The 22,941-nt window shown below is 39.8% G+C and overlaps 2 long non-coding RNA genes and 1 pseudogene across 3 annotated transcripts in view; 1 reads left to right on the plus strand and 2 right to left on the minus strand.

Moving 5' to 3' along the window:
* LOC132537663 (uncharacterized) overlaps positions 1-22,941 on the plus strand; it is a 458,600-nt gene that overhangs the window by 363,647 nt on the left and 72,012 nt on the right. The gene's annotated exons all lie outside the window — the stretch shown is intronic.
* LOC103128715 (noncompact myelin-associated protein-like) lies at positions 3,014-3,497 on the minus strand (annotated as a pseudogene).
* LOC132537662 (uncharacterized) lies at positions 14,330-22,819 on the minus strand. 2 transcript variants are annotated; one of them, XR_009549127.1, is made up of 3 exons: positions 22,685-22,819; positions 18,688-18,895; positions 14,330-14,604 (listed from the first exon to the last, which is right to left on the minus strand). It is a non-coding gene; the product is annotated as an uncharacterized LOC132537662 (long non-coding RNA). The 2 variants fall into 2 exon arrangements; XR_009549126.1 differs by having other exon boundaries at positions 22,674-22,803.

Genomic DNA, 22,941 nt, shown 5'->3' on the forward strand with positions numbered 1-22,941 from the left:
TTAAATATTAGAATCTCTCTCTTCCCCTTTATTTATTTTTTTCATGTTTTATTTATTTTAATGAGAGAGATACAGAGCACTGCTCAGCTCTGACTTATGGTGGTGCTAGAATTGAACCGGAAACCTCAGAGCCTCAGGAACGAAATTTTTTTGCATAATCATTATGTTATTTCCGCAGCCCAAGTGTGTCACTTTCTTTTTTTTTTCCTTTTTTTTTTTTCCTCTTCCAGGGTTATTGCTGGGCTCGGTGCCTGCACCATGAATCCACCGCTCCTGGAGGCCATTTTTTCCCCCTTTTGTTGCCCTTGTTGTAACTTCGTTGTGGTTATTATTATTGCCCATGTTGACGCAATTCGTTGTTGGATAGGACAGAGAGAAATGGAGAGAGGAGGGGAAGACAGAGAAGGGGAGAGAAAGATAGACACCTGCAGACCTGCTTCACCACCTGTGAAGCGACTCCCCTGCAGGTGGGGAGCCGGGGGCTCGAACCGGGATCCTTACGCCGGTCCCTGCGCTTTGCGCCACATGCGCTTAACCCACTGCGCCACCACCAGACCCCCGTGTGTCACTTTCTATGACAGCCAAAGTATATACTACCTTGTTTCCAATAGTCAGGTGCATGAATGATTTAAAAAAAAAAAAAATCAGCTTTTTGAGAAAGGAAAGCATTAAAATGACATCAACAAACCCACCAATTTTAAGACAGATTCTAATGCCCGTATCATTAGAATACGAACAAATACATGTTTTGCAGTTGAACAAATATTGTACTAGTAATGTTGGCTCTCAGTCATCGAGAATCTGCTGGGTGCCTGGTACTACCTGCCATTTTTCTAAGCCCTTGACTCATACATATTGTAACCAGAGAGGCAGGTGTTATCATCACTACTTCAGAGTTAGGAAACCAGAGAGGTTGAGTCACATTTCCAAGGTCAGACAACCAGGAAATAGGGTTTGCTAGGGCAAGTTTATTCATTCTATTTCTTCCTTTTTTTCCCTTTCTTTCTCTTTCCTTTGTTTCTTCAATTGCAAATGCCTTTCTCTCTCAGTAGATTGTTCTTCTGGCTAAGGAATCAAAGATTTTAACTCCATGTAGAGAATGATTTGAGCTTTGAATCTGTCCTGATCTCTGCAAGGTGGCCAGAAAAGGCATAAGCAACACAGGTATAGGGTGTAATCTAATCAATATCCAAATACTTTGGAAGTACTGTGTGAAAGTGAAGTTTGCTCAGGTTTCAAGGGCAACCAATAAATTAGATTGAGTCAGGGGTAATTCAGCCCCAGACAGACAGATGGAGGAGGGAGACAGGTACTTACTAGTCACTGGGCTTGTCCTAGGATTTTTGCCAGTATAACAATCTTTTGCCCTAGAAACCACTAGTCTTCAGGGTCACCCTGTCCCTCCTAATCTGATTCTTTAGTAATGAAGTAGAAACATTTTTTTAAGTTGATACTTCGCATATGAGAGATTTTACTGCTGTGGGCCATTTTTTCATTGAGATAGAGAGACAGAGATATTATGGCACCATAGTTTCCTCTGGTACTGGGGCTCAAACTTAGGCTGCAAGCATGGCAAGGCACACACCCTACCTGGTGAGCTATCTCTCTGGTCTCCTGTAACTCTTCCTCCTTCTCTTTAGAGTTAGACACAGAAAGAGAGAAGCCACAACACTAAAGCTTTCTTCAATGAGGTGACGGATGGGCTCAAAACTGGGTCACACACATGACAAAGCAAAGCACTATGCAACTGAACTATTTTTTTTTTCTTTTTTTCTCCTCCAGGGTTATTGCTGGGCTCGGTGCCTGCACCATGAATCCACCGCTCCTGGAGGCCATTTTCCCCCCTTTTTGTTGCCCTAGTTGTTGCAGCCTCGTTGCGGTTATTATTGCCATTGTTGACGTTGCTTTGTTGTTGGATAGAACAGAGAGAAATGGAGAGAGGAGGGGAAGACAGAGAGAGGGGGAGAGAAAGATAGACACCTGCAGACCTGCTTTACCGCCCGTGAAGCGACTCCCCTGCAGGTGGGGAGCCGGGGGCTCAAACCGGGATCCTTACGCCGGTCCCTGCACTTTGCACCACATGCGCTTAGCCCACTGCGCCACAGCCCGACCCCCCCCCCAACTGAACTATTTTAACTGTTGTATGCTTTACATTGGGTTCTAGTTCTCCCCCGACAAGAGAATTAGATCAGTCCAGTTAATTTCGCGGGCCTGCTTGGCCGCGCCCCTAGGGACCCCGCCAGAGTTCGGGAGTGCGAGAGTTGGAGAGTTCCTGAGTGCCAGAGTTCGAGAGTGACTGAGTTAGAGAGTCCCAGGGTTGGAGAGTTCCTGAGTTCGAGAGTAAGAGAGAGTGCTTGTGCCGCCGCAAAGAGACAGCAGAGTTCTGTTTGGTGATTAGTTTGTCTTAGTTTATGAATTGTTGTTCCTGAATAAAAAAATACAGCTTCCCTGCCCAGCCGTTGTCTCCGCATCTCTGTTACCCGCCCGTGAAGCTAGCCGGCCAGCAAGAGCTTACGAAATTTTAACAACATTTAACAGTGCTTCTGTAACCATTTATAAAGAGGGAAAGATATATTAACCAATTGTTATGACCTAACTAGTGGCCATCTAGTACTGGAACAAGTTATAAATTAACAAGTTGGTTTTGGGGCTATTTAGTTCAAGCTAGTTCCTTTGTTTCTGGTTATTGAATTGAATATTTTGTTTTGAAAAGCCATAGCCCTTATTTTGGTATGACTTCAATGGCAGACCCAGTTTTAACACTCTAGGGAGATTGCCCTGACCCTAGCTCCTGACCAAAGACTCCAGAACTCTGTCTTCCTAACTGTGGTGTTTGGTGGTGGTGTGGAATCAACTGTGGTGTTTGGTGGTTGGGAATCAACACAGGTGGATTCCCAACATAAGTCTGCTTCATCAGATGACAAAGGAATGTTCCACAGCTTTTTGGTAGGATGTCAGAAAGGATAAAGATAAAGTTAACTGGGGTGGAGCAGGGCAGGGCAGGGTTGGAGGTTCTATGAAGCAACAGGGATTGCTGATGCTTTTGTTGATCTAACTGAGGGGTATCACGCGGAAGCTACCAGGGGTGAAAGTACTCCTTGGTCTCAACTGTAGAAGGCTTCACAGACTGTGACCAAGTGAGCACCATAGTGGGAGTCACCGAGTCTCCACGTGGATGTCAACAGTGTTGAAGGTCACAGTTCCTGGGTGTTGGCTACTGTTGCTGCTTGTGTCAGCAATAGGAGGGGAGGCTGGCTTGGGGCCCTTGGGTTCCAGCTCCCATCTTATCCTCATTTTCCTGTTGTACATTCTTCAGCAAGATCAGAACCACAGTGAATATGGTGGTGACAAACACCACAACAGTAGCAACAATGACTCCAGAACTCTTATACAGAAAGTCTTCTCCCCTCGTGGTCACGTTCAATGAGAAGGGGGTGTCCTCCAAAGGGGTGGCTGTGGTCATCTCAATCCTGCTGCGTGACCCTACGCTGATGCCACCACTCGGCCTCCTGTGGGGGCTGCCCGGGCCTCCCCACAAGATTTTATCTCAGGCACTGCTTGCTTTCCCAAGCTGCCAACTTCCACCAGCACTCAGAACAGCTGTGTGGGTTATTGATGCCTGTGATCTGAGCTTTCATGCCCTATGGAGAGGCAGACTTGGAAAGCAGAGGTCTACTAATTTCAAATCTACTGTTCAATCCGAACCAGATCAGTGAGGAAGGGACCAGAGTTGATTATCAAACTCTTTTTAGGACTCTGAACCCAATTCTTACCATAAAGGTCATGCTTGCTATCCATCTAATAAAAAGTTTGAAGACAGGGCCAGGTGGTGGCACAGATAGTTAAGCGCACATGTTACAATGTACAAAGACCCAGGTTGAAGCCCCCAGCCCCCACCTGCAAACAGGCTGAAAGAGGTGTTTTTTTTTAATTAGTGATTTAATATTGATTTACAAAATTACATGTCAACAGGGATATAATCCCACACCATTCCCACCAACAGAGTTCTGAATCTTCTGTTTCCCCACTCTAAGCCACCGCAGTTCCCCTAAGGTTGTAGACAAGGGCCAACCATCATCTCTACAACTATCTGTCCACATTTATATATAATTGCCTCCCTTTTTTTCCCGGATCCAGTCCTCTCTTTCCCTCCAAGACACTCATGACACCATTACTACCTCCATATGTTCTTCTCCTCTTCCTCTTCTCTTTCCAGGTGCTGATGGAGCTGGAGTTCAGAGTCCTCTTATCTCCTTCCTCCTATCACTTCTCCCCATTGGGAGTATGGATCAAGGTTGTTTTGGGGGTGCAAAAGGCAGGAGTTCTGGCTTCTATAATTGCTTCCCCACTGGACATGGGCATTGGCAGGTTGACCATACCCCCAGCCTGTTTCTATCCTTCCCTAGTGGGCCAGAGTTCCCGAGAGGTGAGTTCCAGGACACACTATTGAGGTCATCTGCCCAGAGAAGTCAGGATGTAATCATGATAACATTTGCTACTTGGTGTCTGGAATTTGGCAGGACATGAAGTGAGACAAAATGGTTAATGAAGAGGAACCAAACAGTAGGAATAGAGCAGATGAGATTAGGAATTTTAGGGTAGAAGAAAACTAGGAAGTCCATATTAGGCATGTTCCTAGGGGCACACAACTATGGTAATTTTTACTTGACTTTATAGCTAGCCTGAAGTTGAATAAAATATTATCTGAGAAAATGGTTTTGGAGTAGAGAAAAGGGCTAGAAAGTTGGATTAGGGCAGTGAATAGCTCCCATTCTTAAAAAAATATATTCTGTGGATAAAATTAATTATTTACCTCCATCCACTTAGCCTTAATTAAATATATATATATATATTTAACACTAGAGCCCATGTAACCTCTGAGTCTCTATTGGTCTGAGCTCACAGCTCATGGTCACAGCTGGGACCATTGCATTAAATCATTAATAACAGTTAGAAAAAAAAAGAATTAAGTGTTTTTTTTTTCTGAGAGAAAACAGAGATAAACACACCACTTATATCTGTCTAGAACAGGATACAAAGTGCTATTCCCCTTCTCTTGCTAAGACACAATCATATTCTTTCTAGTATACTATCAATTAACTAGAATTGGCCCATGAGATAGAAACTGCTCTTAGTTCTGGTTTAGATGAAAGGTAATAAGCCTGGGCTAGGTTTATAGCAGCAGAGATGAAGAGATAAGAGCATAAAGGAAATCCTAGAAAAGGAGAGAGGGCACCTCACAGGTTAGCCTCAGTTTATTGGTTCACAGAACCCTGATAGAGCTAAGAGTATATTAAGTATTATCCTAGAAGTCAGAATTGCTCTAGGGATGCCCGTAAGACAAGTTCTACTAAAACTCAAGAACTCACCTGTGCTGTTCCTCATTGTCTCAGAAGGAAACCCCAGGTTGGTTAGCATTGGCTGGTTGCCAGAGGTGGAAAATGAAGCAGATCACAAATGTCATGACTAAATGATTTTCTACATCAGGACAGATGGGTATTTCTGGCCCTGACTTAGTTGGAGCTTGTGGGAGGATGCAGTTAATTCCCTTTAGTCACTCTGGGTCACAGTGTCCTAAAACAGAATCCAGCCCTAGGCTACAAGAAAACTGAGAAGCTTTTGGGCCCATCACTGAGAAACACCTTTCACTTTATCTAATCCTTTTTCCCCTTTGGGTGAGAGGTTTCAGCTAGCAGGAAGATTCATTTCCTTCCTCTTCCCTGGAACACTTTGGCTTTAAGTCTTTGTTTTCTTCAGTCATTGTGAAACTGATTTCTGATTGCACAACATGGATAACAAGATGGCAATGACTGAAACTACTGAATCTCATTAAGCTCAGAAGTGATAAAAGATCAGATATTCATACAAAAGAAGTATCAGTATTAATCCCTGACTAATCACCAAAACTTCCTTTGGACTGCTATGAATATTAAAAAAAAAGAATAAGTCATCTACACACCATCCTGGTCTCCACTTATTGGGACTGTTTGGGTTTGTTGTTTTGTTTTGTTTTGGTTACATAATGAAGTGACTTCAGGATTGGACTGCTTTATGCTGTTCGTCTCTTTGTACTTGTTTGTTTCCCTTTAGACAATCAGAAAAGCCAAGGAGGTAGAGAAAAAATGGCTGTGTGTCCAACAGTCAAGAGACTAGGGTTTAACTTACTGAAGGAGTTAGCAGAGAAAAGCATAACAATGAGAGAGAGAGAGAGAGAGAGAGAGAGAGAGAGAAAGGGTGAGAGAATGAAAACCTTTTTGTAGGCTGTGGGGGTGTGATTTGAAATACCTATGACCAGACCTATATCTGACAGGTTTGAAGTTTGGAAAGTAACATATGCTTTATGTTACCAAGCACCCTGGCATTTCCTTAAGAACTGTATTAGCATCTAGCCGCCCACGTGTTTTTCCTCTGTCCTCTATCATAATTAGTGAAAGATTAAGTTTTTCTGAGTAAGTAAAAACTCTCTTGGCTAAAGCCAGTAATATAACAGTACCCCTGTCATTTCAGATAGCAGTAGGAAACTAATAGCTGACTTAAAAACAAGTCAACATTCAAGATAAATGCAAAAGTTTCTAAAGCTGTGGGCTTCATTCCAAACAAGTTTTTTTTTTTTTTTTCAAACAAGATTTTAACAGCTACTCTCCACTTCCTATCTTGCTCCCTCACATTTTAGCAGAAAGAGTTTCACAGTCAACAGGCATTAACTGAGCACCAATGGATGAGTAGGAAGGATGCATGGATTTAGTTTACAGATCTTAGTGAGTTTACAGACGAGTAAAGCACTTGATTTTTGGAGACTGAATGTGTAGCCTTACAATTCATTTGTTGAGAACTAATCTTTAGTACAATATTTTGGAGGTGATTAGGATATAAGTATGGAGCTCTCATAGATAAACTTTTTTTTAGATTAACATTCTTATATAAGAAATCTTAGATTTTGGGTAGGGGTAGATAGCATAATGATTCTGCAAAGAGATTATCATGCCTGAGGCTCCAAAGTCCCAAATTCAATCCCCTGTAGCACCATAAACCAGAGCTGAGCAGTGCTCTGGTAAAAACAAACAAAAACAACAACCAGCCAATGATTCCAAAGGAAAGAAAAAGAAATCTTAGAATTCCCTTCTATCATTTGAAGAAACAGTGAGAAGACAAAAGTCTGGAATTTAGGCTCTTACCTGACAACAAATATGCTAAACCTCAATCTTGAACCTTTCATCCTCTAGAACTATGAGAAATGCATTTCCTTTGTTTATAAATCACCTAGCCTATGTGATTTTGTTATAGAAGTCTTGGATTAGCAAAACATCCCAGTTCCAAAGAGCAGGCATGATATTCTAGAAGGAAATCTGTGAGTTCCACAGCAAGGAGGAAAAAAATTCTAGGGAGATGATCTACAAATTGACTCTAAAATCAAAGCAATGAATTTATTTTATTTTTAAAATAAATTTACTTGTTTTCATTATAACACTAATGCCTACTTATTATAGAAAAGGCCAGTTAGGAAAAAAAGTTAAGTCATCAACTTTCTACCACCAAAAAATATTATCTGGATATCATCCTGTGTGCTCCAAGCCTCAGGTCATTCCTCTTCTTTCCTCTCCTTTCTACCACTCTGGTGTGATGGACTTCATACCTATAATGTATCCTCTCATCAGATTTCATTTCACAAAATGTTTCCTCTGCTAAAGTTTAAACAGTACTTCTTTTTTAAAAAAAAAATATTTATTTAGTTAGTTATTCCCTTTTGTTGCCCTCGTTGTTTTATTGTTGTAGTTATTATTGATGTCGTCATTGTTGGACAGGACAGAGAGAGATGGAGAGAGGAGGGGAAGACAGAGAGGGGGAGAGAAAGATAGACACCTGCAGACCTGCTTCACCGTTTGTGAAGCGACTCCCCTGCAGGTGGGGAGCCAGGGTCTCGAACCGGGATCCTTACACTGGTCACTTGCGCTTTGTGCCAGGTGCGCTTAACCCGATGCACTACCTCTAGCTCCCTTAAATACTACTTCTAAACTTTCAGGTCAGGTAACTCTCTCTGTATCAGGCTTTCTTTGCATTACTCTCCTGATCAACCTCCAACAGTGATCTCCTTAGCTTGGCCAATTGGGCCTTCTTTGGGCCACAGTCTGTCACTGTACCCTAGTTTTCCCCTACAACTTCCTATTAGATGATGTTTTGAGATGATTGTGTACAGGTGCCTACTCCCAATCCTTTGCTCACACCTTCCCACCACACTCCTTTTCAAATAGGTGTATTCGAACTTCATATCCTGGGCTTATCTAACTTTATTGGCCCATGACTCATAGCAATAACAGTTTCCTCCATTGCTCCACCTGAAGGGTGCAAAGCCTCTGTGGCCCCTTCAAGTCACACCCGGAAGTTTCACGTCATGAAATGTTTGATACATAATCACAACATGCCAAAAACATGTCACTGATGCTGATGCTGTGTTCCTTTCCTGCTTCCTCCACTTTATGCTCCATGTTTATGTTTTTAACTGAGGCTACCAGTTCTATTCATTCCTTCCACAAATATAATTTGGCTGTTCTCCTGATGACCCCATACTCAAGGTGGCAGCACTATAGCCTTGGGTCTTCTAGAGATAGGTATTAGCCCACCCTCCAACTTCTACATTCTAGGGGACATTACGCATAGCTCTTTCACTCACATGCTTCCAGAAAAGAGCTCTTTAAGTTCCTGCCCTCTTTTCATAGATTTCATAGATCAGAGTCCTTTCCATTCTCCTGTTGCTAGTCCCCCATGGAAAAATCTCAAACAACCTATTCATGCAAGTGGGCATCCAAAAATCTGTATTTATAATTGGTTCATTAGATGTACTAGGAACCATTCTAATCCTGCTGGTGGAAAGAGTTTAGATTCCAATGAGGAATCCCACTGTGTTCCTCTTAAGGCCCTTAAACTTAGAACCAACTCTCATAAAATCTCTGACTTCCTCAGGCTAAATCAATTCATAAATCTCTATAGAGTTATGCTTATACAATTTAACTGATAATTAAACATGTATTTTCTATGACGAAAATTTTTCTGTTCTTTCCTGAAACTGGTGTTAAAATTTTCTGTTATATTAGAAAAAATTTTTTTAAATATTTAGGACTGAAGAGATAGTATAGTGGTTATGCAAAATACCTTTCATGAATGAAACACAGAAGATCCCAGATTCAGTCCCCAGCACCACCATAAATCAGAGCTTCGCAGCAAGCTGGTAATTAATTAATTAACTAATTAATTAAAAGGGGCATTTTTCCTGATTTTGAAAATAGAAAAAAAAAATCAAGAAAAATATTACTAATTCCTATGAAGCTTAAGGTCACAGGCACAATATGAATAATCAGAAAGTATAAATATTTTATGTGTACATCTTGTTTCATTATTAATGTAAGAACCACCATTTTTACCACTTTCTATTATAATTATACCTAATTAGCTGTAGGTATGGAAATACTAATTTGTTGTCTCACTTGAGAGAGGTGTAGATTATTATTTTTATATTTTGTTTTATTTATTTATTTCTGGAGAAAGAGAAATTGAGAGGGAAAAGGGAGATAGAGATAGAGAGAGATTCCCTGATGCAACTTTCTAGCCCCTTTCTCCACTCTGACACCATTCTCTCAGACAATATTCTCATTCAGCCTCACTCTAGCTATCAAACTCAGGCAAAGCTACTATTGTTGTATGCCCCCAGGAACATGCCTAAAATGGTTCTCCTAGCTTTCTCCTATGCTAAAATCCCTAAGATTATCTGTGCTGATCCTACTTTCTGGTTCCTGTTCATTAACCATCTTGTCTCAGCTTAGGTCATGCCATCTTCCAGAAACCATGTTTCAGATGCTACCATGACTCCATCACGACTTCTCTGGGCAGATGACCTCACCAATGTGTCCTGGACCCTCGGAAGCTTTGGTCCACTGGGGAAAGATAGAAACAGACTGGGGGTATGGACTGACCTGTCAATGCCCATGCTCAGTGGAGAAGCAGCTACAGAAGCCAGAACTCCTGCCTTCTACTCCCCATAAACAACAACCTTGATTCATACTCCCAGCGGGAAGAGAAGTGATAGGATGAAGATAAGAGGACTCTGCACTCCAGCTCCATCAGCACCCAGAGAGAGAGAGAAGGAAAAGGAGAGGGACATATGGAGGTAGTTATGATGCTATGAATGACTTATGGGGAAAGAGAGGATTGAATCAGAAAAAGAAGGGGCAACTATGTATAAATATGGACAGTTGTAGAGAAGATGGTTGGCCCATGTCTACAACTTTAGGGGAACAGTAGTGGATTGCAGTGGGGAAAGCACAGATTCAGAACTCTGGTGGTGGGAATGGTGTGAATTCAAACACCCGTCAACATGTAATTCTGTAATATAATTTTTTAGTTTGTAAATAAATAAATAAATAAGAGAGAGATACCTGCAGCACAGTTGCACTGCTTCCCACCTGCAGATGGGGACTAGAGGCTTGAACCTCATCCACATGCTTAACGAATGAGCTCTAAGTTATTTCCTTGTCCCTACATTATTTTTTTCCATTTATCTTTTTATACCACCAGGATTATCAGTGGGGTTTGAAGTTTGCTTGTCCACTCCATTGTTCCCAGTCACCATCTCCCCCCTTTTCTTCTTTCTTTACGGATACGGAAAGAAATAAAGATAGAAAGAGAGAAGGGTAGGGAGAAAGAGATATACCTATAGCACTGTTCCACCACTCATGAAGTCCCCTCCTTGCAGGTGAGAACTATAAGTTATTATTTATACCTTAATGTGGCATTAGGAGAGAGATGAGAAAAATGAAAGAGAACAGAAAAAAATTATATAGAACAAAAATGTTGAGAATGAAACCATAGTGGGGAAAAGTTACTTTAGCATTTTGGTGACAGAAATTAAAGATCCCATTTTATAGTCATTACTTCAAATGGACAGACTGAGTATCTCATTCACCCATTCACAAATTACATATGAGTTCATCTTGTATCAGACTGATTTCTAGCAAGACAGAGAGCATCCCAGCCCTTCATAAACTTCCAGTGTGGGGTAGAGAGGAAGAGCCTAAACTAGATCATTTTGGACTATGATTACTACCATGAAGAAAATAGATGAAGTAGAAAGAAAGAAAGAGTAAGACTCCTCTGTATGAAACTGTCAAAGAAGCCTTTCTGAGGTGATTATTGAGTTGCAGTAGCTGGATGACAAAACATAAACCACACAGAAAGCCAAGAAAGAATGTTCCTAGGACCACTACATAGAGCACTACAGGTTAACTACTTTGACATAGACAAGTGACACCACCTAGAGTTGTATAGTATAGTAGTTCAGTGTTCCAGATGTGTATAAATCAGTTTGCTTGCATGATTCACTTACTTTATTCAAGTAGATTTGCCCATTTATTGACATGTACTCAGTTCATCTGCATCCAGTGACAATCATATTAACCATGTAGTGATTCAGAAAAGTCAAGAACATGACCCTCAGCAAATTGCAGCTTGTAGTTCAACTTACGACTATACGTAGTTCTCTTTTGCAGGCACGGGAGATGAGCCTAGACATTGACTTACATTAAATGGGGAAAACTTGAGATTATTTCGGAACTAATCCATCACCTATTCCTGTAGTCATAAAGCCAGGAAAAAGAAATATAATTGCTTTTCAAGCCTAAAACTGGTTTTCATGGTGAAAAATCCTCCCTCTTTAAGAGTGACAAAACATAAAGTTTTGAAAACAGCTTTTATAATTACAGACTATGTTATTAAAGATATGTTACTCAATTAACTATTTGACTCCATGGCATGATTATAGCCCATAATGACAGGTTAATGGATTCAATGCTTAATAAAAACAAAAGAGACTCTTAGACTTCTAGTAAAGTCAACATGGTGACTCTTAGCTGGTCATAGATCTCCTGTTAAACTGGTCTCAAAAGCAATGTATGGAAAATCTTTAAAATACCATACTTGCCTAATGGGTTTCCCAGGTGTTCATAGGCAACTTTCCTATCAATTTTAAATTGAGGAAATTGAGATTTAAATAGAAGTCATATGCTGATCACAGGTTACTCCAGAAATGGAATAGTCAGAAATTGACCTCCTGCTTCCTGAATCTCTCAGCTAACCATATTTCCTTTCTCAACCATACTCATTAGTGTTTGAAACTGGCCAAGTCAGTCCTTAAGAGGAAGTTCCAGTCACTTCTCTCCACCCCTATACTTTGGCAGGTAGAACATAACCAGAGTTCAAGGGAAGAAGGTTTTTGTCAGGAACACAGGATAGGAGAGGGTATCTTCTGTGGGAGATAGTGAGAATAGAAGGCCATAACTAGACAGGGAATGGAAATATGCAGACCAATTTTGGAAGGTGGGATTATTTAAGGTCTTGCAATTATGAGAAGCAAGATAAAGATATCCATTAACCGGAGCCAGATGGAGATTACTCTAGGATGTATGAATCAAAATAGGTAGAAAGATGGGTCCAGATTCAAAACATAAGCAGTAATGGATAAAAGACTGCAGGTTCCATTTTACATTATGCTTTAGAAAGTTTAATATATATCTCTATCTCTCTATATATATCTCTGTCTATCTATCTATATCTATATCTATATATCTTTCCTGGAAACCTTGCTAAGAATCTAGAATCTGATAGTAGATTTAAGGCTCTGCATTTCTAATAAGATTTCAGATGATGTAATTGTTATTGGTTCATACACCACACTTTGAATAGTAAGGGGCTTCAAGAACCTTGGCAATGATCCTTATCCATTTTTCTTTTAACCATCATGAGCTCAAGAGAAACAAGAGAGTCTAGTACTCTTGGGACAGAACAATAACACCACTACTGCCTAATAGCACTGCTGACAGGATGCAACTCATGGGCTCAGAGTAATCAGTCTTCTCATTAATTCCAGAGGAAGGGTTGAGCAACTGACTGCTGAATGAAACTCACAGACTGAATCAGCAGGGATAAGAAACTTACTTAATTAGAAAAAAATGATGATAGGCCACATTTGGTGAATCAAAGGCTTAAACTAATGTCCTTTAATATATATATATATATATATATATATATATATATATATACCAATACAAAAGGTTCTATCATGGAGTCACTCTGAAAGTAAACTTGGAATACACTGCATAAGCACTGACCCAGACCAGAGGATGAGACTTATGGGCTAGTGCTTTTTTGTACTAGACGTCCAGGAAGCTTCTAAAGGAACATTTTTTTCCATGGGCACTTCCCTGGGCTCTAAATTGCTCTGAGAGTTAGTTAGTACGTCAACTTGGCTATAAATAATATCCAATACTAGTCTAGTTGTTGTTGTGATGGTATTTTTATAGATGTGGTTAACAACTATAATCAGTTTATTTCAATTGCATTATTCTTGATAATCTGGGTAGATCGTACCCAATCATTTGAAAAACCATAGAACATAACTGAGGCTTCTTTGAAGAAGTAGAAAGAAAATTCTACCTAAGTGTAGTTTCAGCTTCTGCTAGAATTTTCAATCTGCTAACATATTCCAACAATTTGAAACTTGCTAGTTCCCACATCTATGTAAGCCATTTCCTCAAAATAGATTCTTTTATTCAAGGATTCTTTTTTAAATTATTTTTTTATTTGACAAGACAGAGAGGAATTGAGAGAAGAAGGGGAGATAAAAAAGGATTAAGAGAGATACCTACAGCACTGCTTCACCACTTGTGAAGCTTCTCCCTTGCTGGAGGAGATGAGGGACTTGAGCCTAGGTCCTTGCACATGGCAATATGTGCCACTCAACCAGGTGTGCCATCACTGTAACCCTTCACAGATTCTTTGTTTGTAAACATGAGACACCCCTCTCCCCCACCAATGAATACTTGCAATGCTTCTGTGGCTATTCACAGACACATACATAGTGCTAAAAAGTTGTTACCTAGCTGGTGTCCTTCTCTCTAAGGTTAACAGAGGCAATTCTGTGCTTTCTTGTTCAGCTATAATGTGAACATTTGTCATTCTCTGAGCTAAGTTCTCATATCTTATACTTTTGTTGCTGATTTTACTATTTGAAATGTCTCCTTGAGGGGTCGGATGGTGGCATGCCGGGTTAAGCGCATATAGTACAAACCACAAGGATCTGCTCAAGGATACTGGTTTGAGTCCCTGGCTCCCCACATGCAGGGGGTCGCTTCATAAGTGGTAAAGCAGGTCTGCAATTTCTCTCTGTCTTATCCAAAAGGAAAGAAAGGAAGAAAGAAAAAAAGAAAGAAAGGAAGAAAGAAAGAAATGTCTCCTTAGCTTAGTGCTGAAGTACTGAAGTATTGTAGTATTGTCTGGTACTCCACTCCAAGTTCTGCTTAATATTTTCTCTTCTGATCATATTTTTCAACTTCTGCCTATGAGATCATCTCATATTCATCCTTCTGTTTCTGACTTATCTCACTTAACATGATTCCTTCAAGCTCCATCCAAGATGGGTTGAGAAAAAAACTTTTCCTTTTTCTCTGTAGTGGCCCTGATGGATGTGGGTGCTGTACCATCCTTTCCTCCAAGGTCAGCTGTGTACAGCACAAATGATGCAGGTTTTCTGTCCCTTCTGTATCGTTCTCTGACAATACTCTGCAAAATGAAAGGAGTCCATATGTAAATCATCTACTTAATGGCCCCTTTTTAAAAGCAAAGTTTTTTTTTTCTTAGTTTATATCTAGGAACACAAATATATATAGATTACAATGTAGATACACTAAGAAGACTAAGTAATGACTGGAAGGCATTTCCGCATTTTTATTGTAATTTGGATGATGAAGCCCAAATTACTTTTTCAATGTAAACTAATCAAGTATATTTCAACCTGAGAGTCTTTAGCCAAAATAAACTTCTCTATGAATGTATAAAAATGATAAATAGACTGTCTTCAAGACATTGGGTAGAGACATTAGTTTGTCTTAAGGTAAAAATGAATGCACTAATTCAACTATCCTACTATCCTTCCCCTCTCAAAGTAGTGGTCAATTTCAGTTTCCTCAGAGGCTGCAGTTATGATTTCAGCTTGCCTCCTGATCTACAGTTTCAAGCTCCACTCCTAAATCTAAGTTTCTCATTTTCTATGTTGCACTGTCACAAGTGGGATGAATCAAGAAATGTAGTGTTAGGTCAGCGCTCATCCCACTTCTGAACCCTGTGTCCACACCCTCAGTGAGGTAAGTAGGCATGTGGGTACAATGCGTTTTCCACCACTGGCCCACCCAATGTCTCAATGAAACTTGAATAGGCTAAAAAATCATTTGCTTTTTACTTCAAGACCATTTCATAGCTAAGACTAGGCACCATGCATCAACCACCATTGATCCTGGAATAAAATGCTATCTGGGCAGAAATGAAAAATCTTTCATGTATAGTTTCAAGGAAATCAGAACACCATTCATTTTTCAAATGATTGACAATGCAATTCAACCATCAAAAAGTGTCCAGTGCAAACAGAAGGAAAGAGTAACGTAGTTTGAAATATATTTGTATCTGGAGCATTCCTTTTAGTGTTTAGCAATTTCCTAGACATGGGGAGTATCCTAAGTTGTTTAAATGGTAGACAGGGAACTACTTTGTTCTTTGATTAATGAATTAATGTTCTCTATAAAAATTATATACTAAATTAAAATTGGGTAAAATATGCTTACTACCCTCCACCAGATAAATTGTAGAAATATATGAAGTCAACAAATTGATTAAATAAAATTATTTCAACTGAGAAAAAAAGTCTAAATGTCCAGACAGGATGATTCTCTTCCATAGCTTTTTTCCAACTTCTTCACACCCTAGTAGCACCTTTCCCTCCCTTATGCCAGGTTCCAGGTTCTTTTCCCTAACACTCACCTGTTCACTCTCTCTTAAAGAAGTAACTTAACTCAGGGGTAAGAAATACAACCCACAGGCCAACTGCAGCCCACTGATGTTGCTGAGGAGTTATTCTGATGCAGTCTCCGCCCCCAGGTTTTACTACACCCGCGAAATCCTAGCAGTGCCCCCTTCAACCAATCCTGGCCCCACACGTCACCCCTGGTTGTCGCCCAATAAAAAGCCCCCTCACCCCCCTCTCTCTCTGGGCTCTCAGCCCCCCCCTCTCAGATCTAGCCCCCTTCTTCCCCCTCCCCCCCCCCCCCCCCCCCCGTGGTCAGGTACTGGACGGCCATTGCCGGCTGGCCCCACGTGGTCTGAACCAAACCCCCCCCATCCTATAATAAAGATTTGTGTACCCCTTTGCTCTGGATGTCCACTCTCTTCTCCTCGGTGCAGCCCGACACCAGACCGCCACAACAACACACTCCTCATATTTGTAAATGGAATTTTAAAGGAACTACCCACACTTATTTATTATGTACCATATATTTTATTGGCCTTATCCTATAATAACAGAGTAGTTTCATCAGAGACTTTATGGTCCACAGACCCTAAACTGTGTGTTATCTGGTTCTTTATAGAAAAAGCCTACTGAATAAAGTCTTTCATATTAACATGTAACTGTGCACTTATTTATTTTTATTTTTTAAGATATATATATGGTGAGAGGGAGAGACTACATCACCTAAGCTTCCTTCAGTGCTGTCATAACTGAGCACAAGACAGGGTTGCACGCATGGCAAAGCCACACACTCACTGAATTATTTTACTGGCCCCATGTAACCATTTTAACATATTACTCCACCAGAGATTACTTGAATTTTAATACAGTACAGTTGTTGACACATGGGTGCAATTTCTCATCTTCCCATAATAGGTATCTGCAAAACATTCTCACCCCCAAATTGGGTCCCCCTCCACCAGCATGTACTGGGACCTTAGAACCGCTTCCAAACTCCTTCCTGCCCTCCCTCCTCAGAGTCCTTGCATTGGTGCAATATATCAACCCCCACCCCCAAAATGGGAAGAGAATATGGACAGATTCTTCACCAAAGAAGAATTCTTAATGCAAATGAATTAATGTCTAACAACAGATCTTCAATCATTAGCAATAAGATATACAGGAAATATTTTGGAACAGAGGGTTTCTTAGACTTAATTACCACCTACTTCATCTATCCATCAACCAAGTCAAGGGACCACTTATTAAGGATTTTAGTATAGCTGAGAAGGTTACAGTGGTATGAAGAAAAACTTACCAAATAAGGCTGATGTGAAAACAGTTTGGGAGTGCTGCCATTGGCAAACTGGAATGAGAAACACACTACCCAAGGGATTGTAGTCACAGTCTGCCCCATACATATTTGTATCATTTACAAACTACCAAAAAACATTTTGACATTTATATAAAGGAGCAAGGATTCTGGTTTTGATTGTCCCCTAATTGTTTATCTTTTACTTTTTATAGAAACTCAATTTCACAACACTAACTCCTTTCAAAGGCATCCAGAAAATTTTCTTTCTAAAGTCCCCCATGAGCAGCATTATTTATGTCTAAAAAAGTCTTCTACAGCCAAACAGTAACAGAGCATATGGTGTAGATTTGTTTCCAAAGGACAGGGACTGAATTTATGCTGGTATTATTAAGACTTAGCAATACTTTGAAGTGGCCACTGTACAAACTGGAAACTAGAACATCTGGTTTTCCATCCTGAGGTGAGTCAGAGGCAAAGTGTACACAGGAGTAATGATCAATCCTAACATCTACATTCCTTCAGTATCTTCCAGGTCCTGGAATTTTTTTTCTAGAACTTTTTTTTTTTTATTTAATTCTGAAGATAGTATCTATCTCTGTCTCCCTCTTTCTCCTAGAGCACTATTCTGGCTTATGGTGGTGCTGAAGATTCAACTTGAAACCTCAAGCCTCAGACCTGAAAGTCTTTTGCATAACCATTATACTATCTCCCTAGCCCAATCTCTCTTTTTTATTGTTAATTATTTAACAACACTTTACAAAATTGAAAGATTTCACAAGTACCATTTTACACTTATACATGTGTATGAACAACTCATTACTCCTGCCACCAAAGTTCCTATCCCCTCCAACCCTTCCCTCTGAGAACCACCCAGATTTTTACAAAATCTAAAAAGCAGCTTGACTACTGTTTTTGCCAGTCTTTTGCTTTAATTATATCTGCCATATATGAGTAAAACCATACAGTCTTTCACTTCTTATTTCACTTGGCATAGCCACATTCATTTTGTCCTGAGTGATATTAACCTATTTTTTAACTGTAGATTAGTATCTCATTGAATATATTAACATACACACACACACACACATACACACACACACTTTTTTCCCCTTTTTTCACCAGAGCATTGATTCTGGTTTATGGTGGTATCAGAGATTGAGTGTGGGACCTCTGGACCTCAGGCATGAAAGTTTGTTTAGGAATGGTATTGCTGGATCATATGGTATTTACATTTTTATTTGTTTAAGGACTCAATTTTATTTTTCCATAGGGGCTGTACCAGTTTGCATTCCCACCACCAACATACCAGAGAACTTTTTTTCTCCACATTCCAACACTCATCCTTTCCAATCTTTGATGTAGGCCATTCTCACAGGTATGATGTGGTACCTTATTTAGGTTTTAATCTTCATTTCTCTAATAATAAGTGATGTGCAGTATCTTTGCACATGCCTGTGGGCCTTCTGAGTGTTAGGGACCATCTCTTGATGTGAAAAGTGTCATCCTTTCTTACAAGAAAGAAAACAATGAGCTGAAAGGTTAAGCGACTCACCCTGGATCAGATGATTTGGCACCATAGTTTCACAGAAAATGCAGGCCTTTGGAGTCCTGTGAGGATAAACAGTTTATTCTCCTGGCTCATGCTTTCTTCAGAAAATCTGGAGTCTCATCCAGAACAGTCAGAGAAACATGGTTAATCACGCAATTCTTGAAGGTCACAGCTTTGTCATTGTTCAGGTACAAAAGTAATAAATACCATCCTATGGAGGAATAAGATTTGTTCAGGCATGACTATGCCCCACCCACAATGAGTGCCAGCACACCACTACACATGGCTCTTGGTGTGTCCAGTGGTTTCCACATAGGAGTAAACATTTCACAGTACTTTTGCTATAAAAGAGAAAGGAGCTGTTTGGGAATCTTAGGAAGACCCAACTAGTTCCCCAGCTGATGGGATGGCCTGATAGTGACTAAAGAGTCAATAACTAGTATAGTCATAGGCTCTTTGGAATATAACTAAAATAGAACTACTATCTAAAAAACAGAAGAACCCCCCCCCAACTCTTCATATGAACTATTACAGCCTTTAGGTTCATGATTAGTCAACAATTTGTTTGACGTTATATGTTAACTCTTTTTTCAGCCACCAGGTTCCAGATGCTAACATAATGCCAACCAGACTTCCCTGGGCAGACAACCCCACCAATGTGTCCTGGAGCTCCGATTCCCCAGAATCCTGCCCAACTAGGGAAAGAGAGAGACAGGCTAGGAGTATGGTTCAGCCTGCCAACACCCATGTTCAGTGGGGAAACAATTACAGAAGCCAGACCTTCCACCTTCTGCACCCCATAATGACCCTGGGCCCATACTCCTAGAGGGATAAAGAATGGGAAAGCTATGAGGGAAGGGGATGGGATACAGAGTTCTAGTGGTGGGAACTGTGTGGAGTTGTACCCCTCTTATCCTATGGTTTTGTCAGTGTTTCCTTTCTATAAATAATTTTTTAAAAGAGAAAGGAACAACAACAATGAAAAATGGGGGAGCAAATTCAAAAAGACATAATAAACAAAAACTTTATGTTTATGTAGATTAACAGGAATATTGAACAAAGAACTGATTATGTTTCTAGTTAAGAATAAAGAACAAAAAAGAAAAGGGGACATTCAAGAAGACCTGAATGGCTTCATATATGAGTGAAGATGACTCATATATAGAATATAAATAACTTCACTCATATATAGAATATAAATAACCAAAGAACATGAACTTGTAAAACACAAAGTAACTCAAACTGTAAAAATTGTATGATTAAGACAGCAAAAAGAGAGTAGTGGATGGGATGGGAATAATGGGTTTGAGGAGGCCATTTGGGTAGAGGGATAGATAGCATTGATACTTTGATGGCAAACATGGTGAGAATACACACACACACACACACACACACACACACACACACGTGTGTGTGTGTGTGTGTGTGTGTGTGTGTGTAGAACTGTACTCTTGAAATATACATACATAGTATATATGTATAGAAATGTACTCTTGAGATGTTATAGTATTATAAAACAATTGAAAACCAAAACTAAAGATAAATAATGACATTTTTAAAGAAATATTCTGGAATTATGTGGGAGTGATGGCTACACATCCTCTGGAATGTACTAACAGCCAATGAATTGTATGCTTTAAAATGATGAATCTTGTGGGCTATTTATTGGGTTGTCAAAAACTCATGACATATTTTTCTATGTTTTTCTGTGAAAAAATGTATCCTCAATATTGTATAGTAGTAGTAATGTGTTAAAAAAAAACAAGAGGAGATCATGGAGCAACATGCAGACAGTATTAATTTATTTGTCAATGAAGAAATAAGGTCAAGCCATCAACTAGTTAGTCCTTTTCTCTTTTCTGGCAAATTTACCTTATGATAAATCAGTTAAGTGGTAAAAGTGCTTACAACAAAACTGTTTACAGCAAAACTACTAGGACAGAGAGCCAGGTGGTGGTGGGCCTAATTGAGCACACATGTTACCATGAACAAGGACCCTGGTTCAAGTCCCTGGTCCTCACCTGCAGGAAGGAAAGCTTCACAAGTGGTGAAGGGCTACTCCTTCTCTCTCCATCTATGTCTTCCTCTTCCCTCTCAACTTCTTTGTCCTTATCAAATTAATTAATTAACTAATTATAAACTACTAGGCAGGCTCCTGGACTCTCCAGGGATGGTGCCCACTTAATCTGTGCACTTTAAGGTTGTTTTGAGAAAAACTAGAAAAATGCTGATCTATTATAGAGGTGTTCCTTGACCCAGCTGACTTAGCCCTGGGCTATAGAGCAGCACTGAACACTGAGCAGACAAGACCCAGTCCATATTCAAACCCTTCACAGATTGTCCATCCTGTGCCCACCCAGTTCAGAGTTCTGTCTTCACCAAAAGGGAATGTTCTTCCAAAACGGTAAAACTTTATTGAAAATAATTCAATCTGCAGAGAACCATAATGCACAATCTTCCCAAGATGGTGACTGTCACAGTCTAAAATCAATGATGGGTCTAAGGATGCAGTTCAAAGACTGAGCACAAGCCTTGCATGAATGAGGCACTGATTTGCGTCCTGGCAACACAAAAACAAAATAAAGCCCACAAACCTTTGAATCAGAGGAAACATACAAATAGTAGTGGGATAAGATTATTTTTCTGAGCCTGTAGATGGGCATCTCTGTCACTCCATGACAGGAAATCCTGCTGGAGTAGGGTACCTCCTCCAGTCCTAGACATTTCCAAGAAACCAATCACCAAAAGAGATTTCTCAGTCTCTTCCTATTTCTCCTCGAATTGTTCTGAGGCACACCATTCTCTAGGTCACTGGGTAAAGTCCAACTGAGCTCATTAATCATACTATAGTGTTCTTTTCTTCTCAGAAGCCAAAGGCAGCAAGAGCTCACAATCTTCTTTTTTTAGTTGTTTTCATAGAATTTGAAGCAAGAATGTATCCAAGCTTCAACAAACTCTGGGAGAATGGTAAGGTCAACTTGATATGCAGCTACCAGAAAAGCAAGAGAAGAGAAGCTGAAACACAGCTAATTCCAGCCACCTATTCTTCATGAACCATAATGAAATAGCACTGAGAGCAAGGCTATAAGGTAGGTATAGAAATAACCCTCAGACTAAAGTTCTGATTTACACTACATGCATTCAGTTTATTAAGTGTCATGCCTCACATTTACCAGCATGCCAAAAGGAAGCAATGAAGTAATTTCTAGTCTTCACCTGATAGTTACATCAAAGTATATATAAAAAATTGGATAGCAAGTGAATTTGTTTCAGAAACTTCCTGTCATTCTTTCTACTTTCTTCTCTATTTTCTTCCATATTCAGTTTTAAGTTTTAATATTTTTCTTATAGGGGTTGTATTTAGTTGCCATTCTCATGATATAGCATTATTATATACTTCATATGGTGACCCCCCCCAGCATTATTATTACAACTTTCTGGTGATTTTTTGCAATAATAGCTAACCCTGTGTGTGTGTATACAAATACATACGCACAAGCACACCTTCCAGGAATAAAAGCTGGAATAGAACGCTAGCTCAATACAACAAAAGGAAAAGGCTTTTTTTTTTTTTTCTTTTTGTAAGCCTTGGTGTAGGCACCTTCTTTGATGCACATTGTTAATCTAGGCTTTTGTCCTAGCTGGCTCTAGGTGGGTTTTTTAGTTGTATGTTTGTTTTTTTATGCATATTCAGAATTCCACTTCTGCAAACATATCCCATGAAGGCCATGTTGGCCTGCTGACCTCACAGTGTTAAGAAGAGTTGATACACTGCTATTATGGATAGCCTGAACCATAGCCAAAAAGAACTCTCAAAAGGCCCTCTCCCCAAGACATGTGAGTAGAATGAAAATGAAATATCAATGATAGCACAAAAACCCCAACACTTTTGTGACAAAGTAAGGGGCTGTGTAAGGGGTAAGGAGATTATTCTGATTCTTGAGAAAAAATTAAAATTGAAATTCTTTATCATTTACATATGAACTTACCTCAGACTTACCAGTGACAGAGGGGGTCTTTTTCAGATGTTTCCTTCAGAGTGAGATTTACAATTCTATTAAAGCAAAAATACACATTCAAGGCAGAATAGGGAAAAGATGTCTCCATGACTTTCTAAGTATCCAGGGTGCCCATTCTGCTGATAAGATAACAGAAAAAGTATTGAATAAAAGCATTCATACTAAAGTACTGCAGACTTACTGTGTTACTTTTCCCAGGGAAATCTGCACTTTAGAAGCAGCTGCTTTGCAGAGGCCC

This window comes from Erinaceus europaeus, chromosome 3, assembly GCF_950295315.1.
Source record: "Erinaceus europaeus chromosome 3, mEriEur2.1, whole genome shotgun sequence".
NCBI lineage: Eukaryota > Metazoa > Chordata > Mammalia > Eulipotyphla > Erinaceidae > Erinaceus > Erinaceus europaeus.